This window comes from Bos taurus, chromosome 23, assembly GCF_002263795.3.
Source record: "Bos taurus isolate L1 Dominette 01449 registration number 42190680 breed Hereford chromosome 23, ARS-UCD2.0, whole genome shotgun sequence".
Taxonomy (NCBI): Eukaryota; Metazoa; Chordata; class Mammalia; order Artiodactyla; family Bovidae; genus Bos; species Bos taurus.
In genome coordinates, this window is record NC_037350.1 from 40,192,760 (window position 1) to 40,205,228 (window position 12,469).

Genomic DNA, 12,469 nt, shown 5'->3' on the forward strand with positions numbered 1-12,469 from the left:
AGCGTACTTGGCACTGATAATGATTACAATTTGCCAAGCGAGCAATGGGAGGTTTACTGTCTAACTTTGAACCATATGATCATTTCTCTCCATTTGCTCATTAGGCCTTGAAGTCCTAGCTCTACTAAATTCTCAGGACTTTTACCTATTTATTAAGGTTTGCTTTCCCAAAGCAATGTAAAAAAAAATATTTTTCTTTCTTCAAAAAAACTTATCCCCAAATGTGGCATGTTCAGTCCTCAGTCGTGTCTGACTCTTTGTGGCCCGTGGACTGCAGCACATCGGGCTCCTCTGTCCTCCCCTGTTTCCTGGAGTTTGCGCAGACTTATACCCATTGAGTTGGTGATGCTCATAAACACTGATAAAAGTGCTTATGATGAGATAAAAATACCCACAATAAACGTGTTAAGGAGAAATTATACATCCATATTGTCTTTTTCTTTTATCCTACTTCTAATGCTGATGACTCTATAAGAAATACTACAAACATATGATATCACTCATGTGGAAGCTAATTTTAAAAAGATACAAATGAATTTATTTACAAAGTAGAAACAGACTTACAGATATCAAAAACAAACTTACAGTTGCCAAAGGGGAAATCTGGGGGAAGGAGGAATAAATCTGGAGATGAATATACACACACTACTGTATGTTAATATAAGATACATAACCAACAAGGACCTACTTATAGCACAGGGAATTCTACCCAATATACTGTGGTAACCTATATGAGAAAAGAATCCAAAAAATAATGAATATGTGTTTATGTATAACTGAATCACTTTTCTGTACACCTGAAACTAACACCATTGTAAACCAACTATACTCCAATAAAATTAAAATATTAAAAAAAGAAAGACTGAGATGCATTAAGACTTTAGTGACTTGACACCATTTTTTGATAGAGTTTAAGCTTAACTGACATTAATTGGTGAATGAATGGGTGGATAGATGGATGTATGGAAAGCGGGACAGACAGAAGACTTGAAGTTTGGATGATCCTTGCTGAAATTTGCCCACAATACAGTACTGATATTAATGCTTCAGAGAAATATAAAATATTTATTTTTATGAAGCTTACTAAGAAAAGTTAGTCTAAATAAATGTTTCATTCCCATCCCATAACTTTTAACAGGCTGTCACATATTTTTGTCTAAAGTTTTCAGACTTCTGAAATTATCAGAAATAAAAAAAGAGTACAGTTTAGTTCAGTTCAGTTGCTCAGTCGTGTCCAACTCTTTGTGACCCCATGAACCGCAGCACCCCAGGCCTCCCTGTCCATCACCAACTCCCGGAGTCCACCCACATCCATGTTCATTGAGTCAGTGATGCCATCCAACCATCTCATCCTCTGTTGTCCCCTTCTCTTCCTGCCCTCAATCTTTTGCAGCATCAGGGTCTTTTCAAATGAGTCAGCTCTTCGCATCAGGTGGCCAAAGTATTGAAGTTTCAGCTTCAAGCAGTCCTACCAATGAACACCCAGGACTGATATCCTTTAGAATGGACTGGTTGGATCTCCTTGCAGTCCAAGGGTCTCTCAACAGTCTTCTCCAACACCACAGTTCAAAAGTATCAATTCTTCTGCACTCAGCTTTCTTTATAGTCCAATTCTCACATCCATATATGACCACTGGAAAAACCATAGCCTTGACTAGACGGACCTTTGTTGACAAAGTAATGTCTCTGTTCTTTAATATGCTGTCTAGGTTGGTCATAACTTTTCTTCCAAGGAGTAAGCGTCTTTTAATTTCATGGCTGCAATCACCATCTGCAGTGATTTTGGAGCCCCAAAGAATAAAGTCAGCCACTGCTTCCACTGTTTCCTCATCTATTTGCCATGAAGTGATGGGACCGGATGCCATGATCTTCGTTTTCTGAATGTTGAGCTTTAAGCCAACTTTTTCACTCTCTCACTTTCCTCAAGAGGCTCTTTAGTTCCTTTTCACTTTCTGCCATAAGGGTGGTGTCATCTGCATATCTGAGGTTATTGATATTTCTCCCAGCAATCTTGATTCCAGCTTGTGCTTCCTCCAGCCCAGTGTTTCTCATGATTTCTCATGAAACAGTACAGTAGCACTTTTATTTTCTCTAGCATAGCAGAAACAAGGACAATTTTTAGAACTGGTATAAAGTGGTTTTTATGAATTTGAGACTCACTTGCATAGTATTTGCCAAGAGTTGTGTGAGACTAGAATGATTAAATGCAGTATGCTGCTGCTACTGCTGCTGCTAAGTTGCTTCAGTCATGTCCGACTCTGTGAGACCCCATAGACGGCAGCCCACCAGGCTCCCCCGTCCCTGGGATTCTCCAGGCAAGAACACTGGAGTGGGTTGCCATTTCCTTCTCCAATGCATGAAAGTGAAAAGTGAAAGGGAAGTCGCTCAGTTGTGTCCGACTCTTAGCGACCCCATGGACTGCAGCCCTCCATGGGATTTTCCAGGCAAGAGTACTGGAGTGGGGTGCCATTGCCTTCTCTGAAGTGCAGTATATATTCCAACAAATATTACTTGAGAACCTCCTGTGTGCCAGTAAGTATACCAGGCCCTGGGGGATCAAGAGTGAATATATCTGTTTATGTCTCTGAAGATCATACAGCCTCATGGAGAAGGTGCCATAGGAACAGATGATATTGAGACATTACTATGAAATTACCACCATCTTGATATTCTTGAAAGCAAGCACTACCTGATTCAGTTTTATTTCTTAGTATCTAGAGAATGTCTCAGAGAAGGCAATGGCAACCCACTCCAGTACTCTTGCCTGGAAAATCCCATGGACGGAGGAACCTGGTAGGCTGCAGTCCATGGGGTCGCGAAGAGTCGGACATGACCGAGCGATTTCACTTTCACTTTTCACTTTCATGCTTTGGAGAAGGAAATGGCAACCCACTCCAGTGTTCTTGCCTGGAGAATCCCAGGGACGGGGGAGCCTGGTGGGCTGCTGTCTATGGGGTCATACGGAGTCGGACACGACTGAAGTGACTTAGCAGCAGCAGCAGCAGAGAATGTGTAGAAGATTTATAGGGTTTAAAAACTGTATACTGAATGAATAAATGAAACGTGAAGACTGAGCAGGAATTTCTGGAAGGAGATAATGTCTAGAACATCAGTAACTATAAGGATACTAATAATGATGGCTAATATTCAGAGAGTTTATTATGTACATTGTTTAAAATCCTCATTTGTGTCACCTTCCCCCCAAACTCTCTGAGATTAATACTATGATTATCTTTATTGTACTGAGTATAAGGCTAACACACAAAGATAGATTAAAAATTTTCCAAAGATCACCTACCAATAAGTGTTAGAGCCAAGACTGAAACCCAGCACTACCCCCAGAAATATGGAAAGGCATTCCAGGCACAAGGAATGGTGAGAGCAAACGTAGAGCAGTGAAACTCAATACGTGCAGAGATCCACTAAGAAGGTCGAATTTTCTGCTGCAGGAGATCAGAAATCACTGAATTGTTCAATCAAATAAATGACATGGTTAGATTTATGTTTTAGCTGAGGCGTTCCAGTTGCTGGGTGGAGGTTAGTTGTAAACCTTGGGCTAAGATTGAAGGGGTGTTGAAGGGTAAAGAATAGTTCACCACGTGAAAGATGTGAGAAAACAGAAGGGTTTGGGGCATTGGGCCCAGCGTGTGGAGAGGCTGCATGGTCAAAGAGTACGGCACTTGCTGGGAACCTAAAGCACCGTCCTCTGGTTGCAGTGTAAATCGCAAGGGTAATAAGAGACGAGGGCGGTGAAAGTGGGGGTTAAAAATGGGAAATGGGGACAATATTGAGCTTGAACTTGTTTCTTTAAAAATAAAATCCAAGACCACTGAAGAGTTTTGCTCAAATGTATATTTCAGAAAGATACCTCTGTTAGGTAGAATATGGACTGGAAACTGCAAAACTGAGAGCAAGAGATAAAGGCAACAAAAACGGGGTCAGTGGAGTCTGAGAGATCTTTAGGAGATGGAACTGACAAGACTTGATGATTGATTGATGGGTCATCAAGTGGTGAGAGAAATAAGCAGGAGAATCACCACGGATCCTGGTTGCGTCAGAGTAGTTACTTACTAGCGCCTCCTTTCACTCTCAAGAGCACAGCACTTCAAGTGATCAATGTTACAGTTACTCCTGTTAGAAGTGAAAGATGTCTTGTGGGGTCTTGGTTTGAGCCACAGAATGGATGCCATTCACCGAAACAGAGAATGAAGGAGAAAGAGCAGGGGTAAGGATGAAGACGTACTGGACATTCCGGACACATTGAGTTTAGGACTGAGGTTAGAGGACAATGGGAATCTTGAAGATGTCGTGACGTGTCGGGGCCAGAGACGTAGCTTTAAGGATCATTTGCATAAAAGAAATGGTATCAGATCCAATCAATACCTTAGAGCTGCTGTCACATACGAGGCAAGGCTCTGAGACATTTTGTCTTCAGGACCAGATGGTTGGGAAATTTTGGAGAAAAGCAATGAATCGAATATTTTCTGTGTACCTTCAGTTGAGTGGATGGATGTTTCCAGTACAGGGCTGGTTCATGGGATTTTCTGAGTAGGGCCATCAAGTAATCATTATAACTGGGACTGCTACAGGTGCCCTGCAGTGCAGGGTCATGTTCCTGATAGAAGAACATGAGAGTTGGTTCTTGTCCTGAAGGACCTTATGGTCAAGTTAGGTAGATAACAGCTGACTATACAACCAACTATTGTCTACTTAGTGACACACAAGAAACAATTAAAATGATGAATTTATTTTTAAAATGAAGCATTTATATATTCTAAATTGGCAGTACAAACTAAGAGCGTTTTAGAATTTCTGAGCAGAGAAAGAACACCTTGAGCTGGAATAGTGACAGCCACTTGCTAACTTGGTGTTGCATTTTCCTGAGATGATTTTGGGCACAGGCGTAGAAGGACCCCCATGAACGGTTGTTTCATATGAATTTATGCCAGTCCTTACACTGCTGTGCACTGTCTTGCCTGATCGCTGGAAATCTCAGATGTATCAGCATTCATGTCATTTCTCCCATGAACTAGAGTTGGAGAGATCATGTGGAAAGCTTCAGGGAGGTGCTGGGCCTTGGCATAAAGGAGCAGGCATCCAGAGTGTGGCACATACAACAGGTAACAAGCTGAAAGAGTGGGCCAAAAGTGAGTCTGGCATCGTTGAGAACCATTAAGGAAACTGTGAAGGTTCATGGTGAACAATAATGGAGTAAAGGTTTAGAGAATACTTATTCTCTTGGCTGGAGCTCTCTTCTGCAGACCTAGCAAGCTCCTGCTTATGTTGAAGAAAGTGAAAGTCACTCAATCATGTCCAGCTCTTTGTGACCCCATGGACTCCTTTGGCTGCCAAGCTCCTTTGTTCATGGAATTCTCCACACAAGAATACTGGAATGGGTATTCATTCCCTTCTCCAGGGGATCTTTCCAACTCAGGGATCGAAACCAGGTCTCCCGCATTGCAGGCAGATTCTCTGCCATCTGAGCCACCAGACCCCATCCAAATGTCATCACCTCCATGGAGGTTTCTGTGATCCTCCAGACAATCAGGCCGTCCTCTCTGTGAGCTTTCAAGGCACTCGTTGATACCTCTTACCACAGCATCCATCACAATCACTCTGAACTGGTTTACCAGGCTGATTCCTCCATTGGACTCTGAGTTATTTGAGGATAAACTGTCTTTTTTTTTCTTGATTCCCCAGGATTCTAGTATAGTACTCAACCTATAGAAAAACTCGATTAATTTTAGCAGATTAAAGATTTAAATGACAGATAAGATGGGACTTACTTCTCCTGCCAAATAGGTTTACTAACTGTCCTCAGACAAACTTCGCCCTGCTCTGTCTCTGCCTTCTGTCCATCAGCATTCCCTCCAGGGCAGCACTCTCCTCCTCTCTAACATCTAATTCTCGTGTTTTCTTCTAGTAGTGTTAGTGTTAGTCACTCAGTCGTGTCTGACTCTTTGCGATCCCATGGACTGTAGCCCGCCAGGCTCTTCTGTCCATGGCATACTCCAGGCAAGAATACTGGAGTGAGTTGCCATTCCCTTCTCCAGAGGATCTTCCTGACCCCGAGACTGAATCTGGGTCTCCTGCATTGCAGGCAGATTCTTTACCATCTGAGCTACAGGAAACCTAGGAAAGTTTTCTCCTAGGTACTGCTCAGAGTCCAGAGCTCCCACGCAGCCTCCCCTGAGATGTGCCTTATCCCTTTGTCAACAATCTTTGGTTCGTCTGATCACAAAGACTCTTACCCTCCTGGACTGGAATTCCCCTATTTTATAGTGAGGAGATGGAAAAGCACCAGTGTGGAATTGGCTTCATCCTAAAGTTGGGCAACAAACATTGTATAGAGTGGGAGCACAGTTCAGTGAAGTCCCTTCTGATTGGCGAGGCAAAGAGGGACACAAACGAACAATCCAAGGAAACCAACAGGGGTCTTCTCCGTGTGATGGCAGCCCTCTTTTCCCCAGGCTCTGGTTGTGTTTCTCTGTGTTTATGTGTCAGAAGTCATCCAGCTCAGCCCCGAAGCTGCCTTTGCTACTTTGTGATTACAGTGGGCAAACCTCTGTTTAACGGAGATATATACACATCTTTCTAGATCTTGCTGATCCCCTTGCCCAGATTCCTAAGCACAGCCAACCATTAATAATATTGCTTTTTCATTAGCAAGTTCTTAGCAGAGCACTCAGAGAAGGCAATGGCATCCCACTCCAGTACTTTTGCCTGGAAAATCCCATGGACGGAGAAGCCTGGTGGGCTGCAGTCCATGGGGTCGCTAAGAGTTGGACACAACTGAGCGACTTCACTTTCACTTTTCACTTTCATGCATTGGAGAAGGAAATGGCAACCCACTCCAGTGTTCTTGCCTGGAGAATCCCAGAGACGAGGGAGCCTGGTGGGCTGCCGTCTATGGGGTCACACAGAGTCGGACACGACTAAAGTGACTTAGCAGCAGCAGCAGCAGCAAAGCACTGTCTCGGGTAAACCCAAATGAAAGTGCCAGGACAAACCCTTCAGTGTCTCTGAGTGGCTGCCCTACCTGTATAGTGTATAGTGAAGTGGCTCAGTCGTGTCCAACTCTTTGCAACCCCATGGACTATAGCCCACCAGGCTTCTCCATCCATGGGATTCTCCAGGCAAGAATACTGGAGTGAGTTACCATTTCCTTCTCCAGGGGATCTTCCTGACCCAGGGATCGAACCCGGGTCTCCTGCATTGGAGGCAGACGCTTTAACCTCTGAGCCACCAGGGAAGCCCTGTCCTACCTGTAGTTAAACTAAAAGAAGTGATCGTTGCTTTTGTCCCCTGGAGAGCTTTCTCCAGTTTCAAAGTGGGCCAATAACTCTCTGAACAGAAGAGGAAGCAAACTATATTTAAAGCAGTGCCTTCTTGTTTCTGTTTTAGCCATTTTGGCAAACCACTTGAAAAATGAAATCTTTTGGCCTAAACTCAGTTAAATCTCAGATGCAGTTAACTGTGCCAAGATAATTCCAATTTAGCATCACCTTACATTATTTAAAGCTGTGGCTGAGGAAGCATCCACAGGGGCCATCAAACAGAACTGGCTTGAAGTTTTGGATCTTGTTTGTTTTTTGTGTTTGCTTGCAAAGAGGGGGCGGATATCAAAATGTATGGCAAACGGGGGTGGGAGTTGAAGGTAATTCACTGGTTTATCCACTCAACAAGTATCTTTTTAGGCGGTCTGTGCCAGACACTACACTAGGTGCTAGAAATAAAGTGATAAATAAGACCCAGGCTCTGCTCTTGAGAGGTTCATGGGGATTCAAATATTTATAACCTAAACCAGAAGTCCAGGAATGTAAAGTGCTAAATGCTGTATGTGGGGGCATGGAGAATGCTGCATGTACACTTTTAGAGGATTCATTTGAGCTGGAACTTGAAAAACAAGTGAAGTTTGCTTGAGAAGAAGGGCATTCTAGGCGGAGGAAAGAGCTTGTGAGAAGTCAGGCATGAAAAGGCAGGGAATGTTCTAGAAGCAAGAAGTAACTGTGGGAAATAGAATGAAAGAGATGTAAGGGACCATACATTGAAGGCAGATTCAAAAGGGTCTGGTAAGCCATGGTAAAGACTTGAAATTTATTCTGTAAGCATACGGAGTTATTAGTGATATTTAACAGGCAAGAGAGTCAATTATATCTGGGAAGGAAATGTCAGCAGACGCCCTCATAGATGGAGATTTGCTCACCATGATCCCATTCTTTTAGGAAGAGCACGCTGGCTGCAGTACGGAAGATGTTAATACCTGGCCTGCGGAGACCATGAGCAAGTATAGGAGGCTGTTGTGACTGTCAGATGGGAGATGATGCACTGAACTATGACAGTCGACAGTGGTAATGAGAGGCCAAATCAAAAGACATTTTGATGATAAAATGATCAGGATTGAGTCTGGTTAAATTTCTTCGAGGCCGTGTAGGCAGCATAAAGCAGGACTTGGAGAGCCATGAACTGCCAATGCTGGAAAAGGACGCAGGAGGAGCAGCCAGTTTGGTTAGGTGCAGGGAAAGGCAGGGTGAGTGAGGGGAAGACGTGGCATGGCTTTGAACACAAGTCTGATGTGACAGAGATCTTGGTCAATGGTTCACCACCTGCGATGCCCAGCCTGCCCCAGACCTGAGGATTTACAATGTCTGGCAAACAAGGGTGTCCTTAACTCCTGCGGTGATTTTGAGAAGATCCTCCCACTTCCTCCTGGTTGAAAACCACTTTGGGTGGCTTCCAGCCACCCTCAGAATGAAATCCACATGCCTCTCCATGGTCTAGAAAGCCCTTGGTTCCTGGCCCCTACCTCCCTCTCTAACCTCATCTTGATCCCCTCTTCACTGGTTCACACAAGCCCCACTGGCCTTGTTCCTGTTCCTGAAACTCCCAAGAGGTCTTAAGGGGCTTAAAACCTTTTCCTATTCTGTCCCCACTGACCTTCCAGATCTTTTCGTTCATGACTCTTTTGTGTCATCAAGGTCTCAGCTTAAAATTCTCCCTTCAACAACCACTTACTTGTCTGTCTCTCCAACTTCAGTAAACCGCCTCCCTCCTTTTTGTTTTCATCACTGAACTTTCATTATCAAAAAGCATGTTGTTCTCACAGACAGAGAACACAAACTTATGGCTCCCAAAGCAGGAAAGAGGTGGGGAGGGAAAAATAAGGAGCTTGGGATGAACAGATACACATTATTATATATATAACAGATAAACAACAAGGACCTATTATAAAGCATAGGGAACTATATTCAATATTTTGAAATAACCTATAATGGAGAAGAATCTGAAAAAAATGTGTGTGTGTGTGTGTGTGTGTGTGTATACAAAACTGAATCACTTTGCTGGATACCTGAAATGAACACAATATTTTAAATAAAATAAAACAAAAACCAAAACCCCAAAGAATGATAAATTGGAGTGGTTTCTGGAAGCTGTATCCCCATGTACCCTCCATGAAAACAGGTGCTGCTTTTATAGTTCTGGTGCTTAAGAATAACAGAACACAGTAGTGCTCAGTAAAAATTTGCTAAAGGATCTACTAAGGGAGGTAAGGAGGGAGGGAGGCAGGGAGGGAGAGGGCACTGCAGGAGCCCAAAGCACTGGATCTAACTCAGGACATGGGAACAAGGGATCTTCTGAAAGAAGTGAAGTTGGGCTGAGTCTTGAGAAACGAAGAGGTTCCCACTAGGCTGAGAGAGTCCCACTAGGCCGAGCTGGAGTAGTCAGAGATGAGGCTGAGGGATGTCCTAGCGCAGAGGCTGGGCCCTCCTGTGGGAGACCACAGAGCATCCCTTAGGGGCTAAAATGTGAAGTTCTAGGACTTTATTCTGGCAAATCTGCTGACTGGTTCCTGGCTTCTGTGACCTTTGCAGAGTTGATCTGATATGTTGCTTTGTCACCTCTGACATTTCTTGGGCTTTTTTTTTCTATTAAATTCCTATAAACTGCAAGTATGCAATTAGAAGAGGTAGTTTGAAAATGGGGAGTGGGGGGAGGAACTAGAAAAATATCCTGTTTTTTGAGTCAACCCATCCAAGAGCCTTGTCTCTGCCATAAGAACCAGTTTCTGAGTGCTCTGTACTGTCTGTGAGGATAAGCCACTGCCTCGTGCTGTTTGTGCAAGATGTTGGCAAGGAGAATGGCGAGTGATTGCTGTTTCTCTGGGGCCCTCTGGAAATGAGATGCCTGTCTCCCCAGGACACTCGAGAGAGAGCCAGATTCTAAGTGAAATAGAGCTGCATCTTCACGAAGACTGTTTTGTGCACTGAATTCAAAGGATCTGTTTCTGCTGGTTTTCTTTATCTGATATTTAGAACTTGCATATAAGGCTTTTCCTGTTGTTGTTGTGCTCAATCATGTTGGATTCTTTGTGACCCTGTGGACTGTAGCCTGCCAGGCTCCTCTGTCCATGGAATTTTCCAGGCAAGAATACTTGTGTGGGTTGCCATTTGCTACTCCAGGGGATCTTCCCGACCCAGGGATCAAACTCATGTCTCCTGCGTCTCCTGCAGTGGCAGGCGGATTCTTTTTACCACTGTGCCAACTGGGGAGCCCAAGGCTTTCCCTACTTGCTTCCTTTTCCTCCGATCATCCCCCTTTTCTATCCTTTTTCCTTGAACTCCACATCAGAAATAAAAGCTTCACAAATTTGGAATCATTTAGTTTGGACATCAAGATTAAACAGGCACAGATTTGAGATAATAAGAGTCAGACTTGTTCTTACTCAGCATTTGCCAAAACTTCAGTTAGTCACCTCTCACCCTGGTGACTCTTTCCATAGGCACACAATGTTGGTATGATCTCTGTTTTTCTTTGAAGAGATTTCCTTTTGAATTTTTTACCCATCTTGAGCATTATAAAATCATGAGTAAGATGCTATATTTATAAATTTTCCAAAGGCATGTTAAAATAATCAACTATTAAAAGTAAAAATATCTGTCCTCAATAAAGCTAGAAAAAAAAAAATCTGTCCTTTTCCAACTAAATTCATCTTATGGAGGTTCCGGAACTTGGGAGCCACTGGCCCAAGACCAAGACCTGACCAGTTTACATCTGCACTGGCTGATCTCATTCCTCCTGAGGATTCTAACCCAACCACGGGATTTTCTATGACTTCCCTGGTGGCTCAGACGGTAAAGCGTCCGCCTACAATGTGGGAGACCTGGGTTCGATCCCCGGGTTGGGAAGATCCCCTGGAGAAGGAAATGGCAACCCACTCCAGTACTCTTGCCTGGAAAATCCTATGGATGGAGGAGCCTGGTAGGCTACTATCCACAGGGTTGCAAAGAGTCGGACACAACTGAGTGACTTCACTTTCACTTTCTCCAGGCACGTCTGCTCTTCTTTAGTTGGGATCCAGGATTAATTAATTGGGGTCCAGTATCACCAATGCAATGAACTTGGGCAAGGTGGGGGAGATGGTGAGGGACAGAGAGGCCTGGTGTGCTGCAGTCCACAGGGTCACAAAGAGTTTGACACCACTGGGCGACTGAAAAACAACACAAATTACTGAATTCTAAAGACTGTTTTGCAGGTTGATCAATTAGTTGATATTCACAATCATGCTTTGCAAATCAAGAGAGTCAAACGCATGCTAAATATCATGATTTTGAAAACACTTTATAAGCAGTAGTCACTCTTTACATCTGAAAGAAGAAAGATCTCTTTCGGGCATCTAGAACTCCGGCCCTCCCTTCCCTTCTCCTGCTGCATGTTTTATAGTCTCCTCAGCTTTGTGGCTTTTATCCGTGTTTTTTCTAGTTTCTCCTTTGGGGTTTAATGGTGCAGATCACATCAGCAGAGTTAGTCATCTTGTGTTTGCTCTGAAGGTATTGCTGTATGTTTTGTAACCTTTGTATCCATCCATTTATATAGTTTTAGAAAGCAATGAGGTGTTCCATACCAATGAGTCTTTAGATAATTAAAGCTTATCCTCTGTAAGCTCCCAAATATTTAAAAAAATCTCAACCATTTTGATAGAAATCTTTTCAAATATATTATACACTTGATTGCCTTCTTATATAAACGTGATATAATTTTACCCTGGGAGATAGCAATATGTCTACAGTAGAAGGAGAATCTCCAATCAGCTTGTGTTTGTTTATATTTATGGTTTTCTCTTTGACCCAAGAGTGACACCATTATAAGCTAATTAGATTGATTTTTTTTGTTGTTGTTCTGACTCCCAGGCTCTGTCTTCAAGGAGCTCGGAGCTCACAATTTTTGGGGGGGAAGTAGGTATGTGAATATATCAAAGATATAATTAGTGATAAATATTGTGACAGCCTAAGAAGATAGACAGTCTAGGACAAGTTAGAGTTGTGCTGGGACAGAAAGGGTGAAAGAGATAAATAAAAATAAGATGCCTGAGAGGCTGTGCTTTTATTGTCCTCGGGTCTTTCTTGGTGGTTATTCTGTTTCTCACTCCTTTTGTCACTTATTGGCAGACTCTGCCTACGACCGTTGGAGT

The 12,469-nt window shown here is 43.2% G+C and overlaps 2 non-coding genes across 2 annotated transcripts; one reads left to right on the forward strand and one right to left on the reverse strand.

Annotated features, from left to right (window-relative positions):
- Positions 1–7,179: 7,179 nt before the first annotated feature.
- On the reverse strand, positions 7,180–7,252 carry TRNAW-CCA (transfer RNA tryptophan (anticodon CCA)). The gene has a single exon. It is a non-coding gene; the product is annotated as a tRNA-Trp (tRNA).
- Positions 7,253–11,114: 3,862 nt separating this feature from the next.
- On the forward strand, positions 11,115–11,186 carry TRNAC-ACA (transfer RNA cysteine (anticodon ACA)). Its single transcript has one exon. It is a non-coding gene; the product is annotated as a tRNA-Cys (tRNA).
- The last annotated feature ends 1,283 nt before the right edge of the window (positions 11,187–12,469 follow it).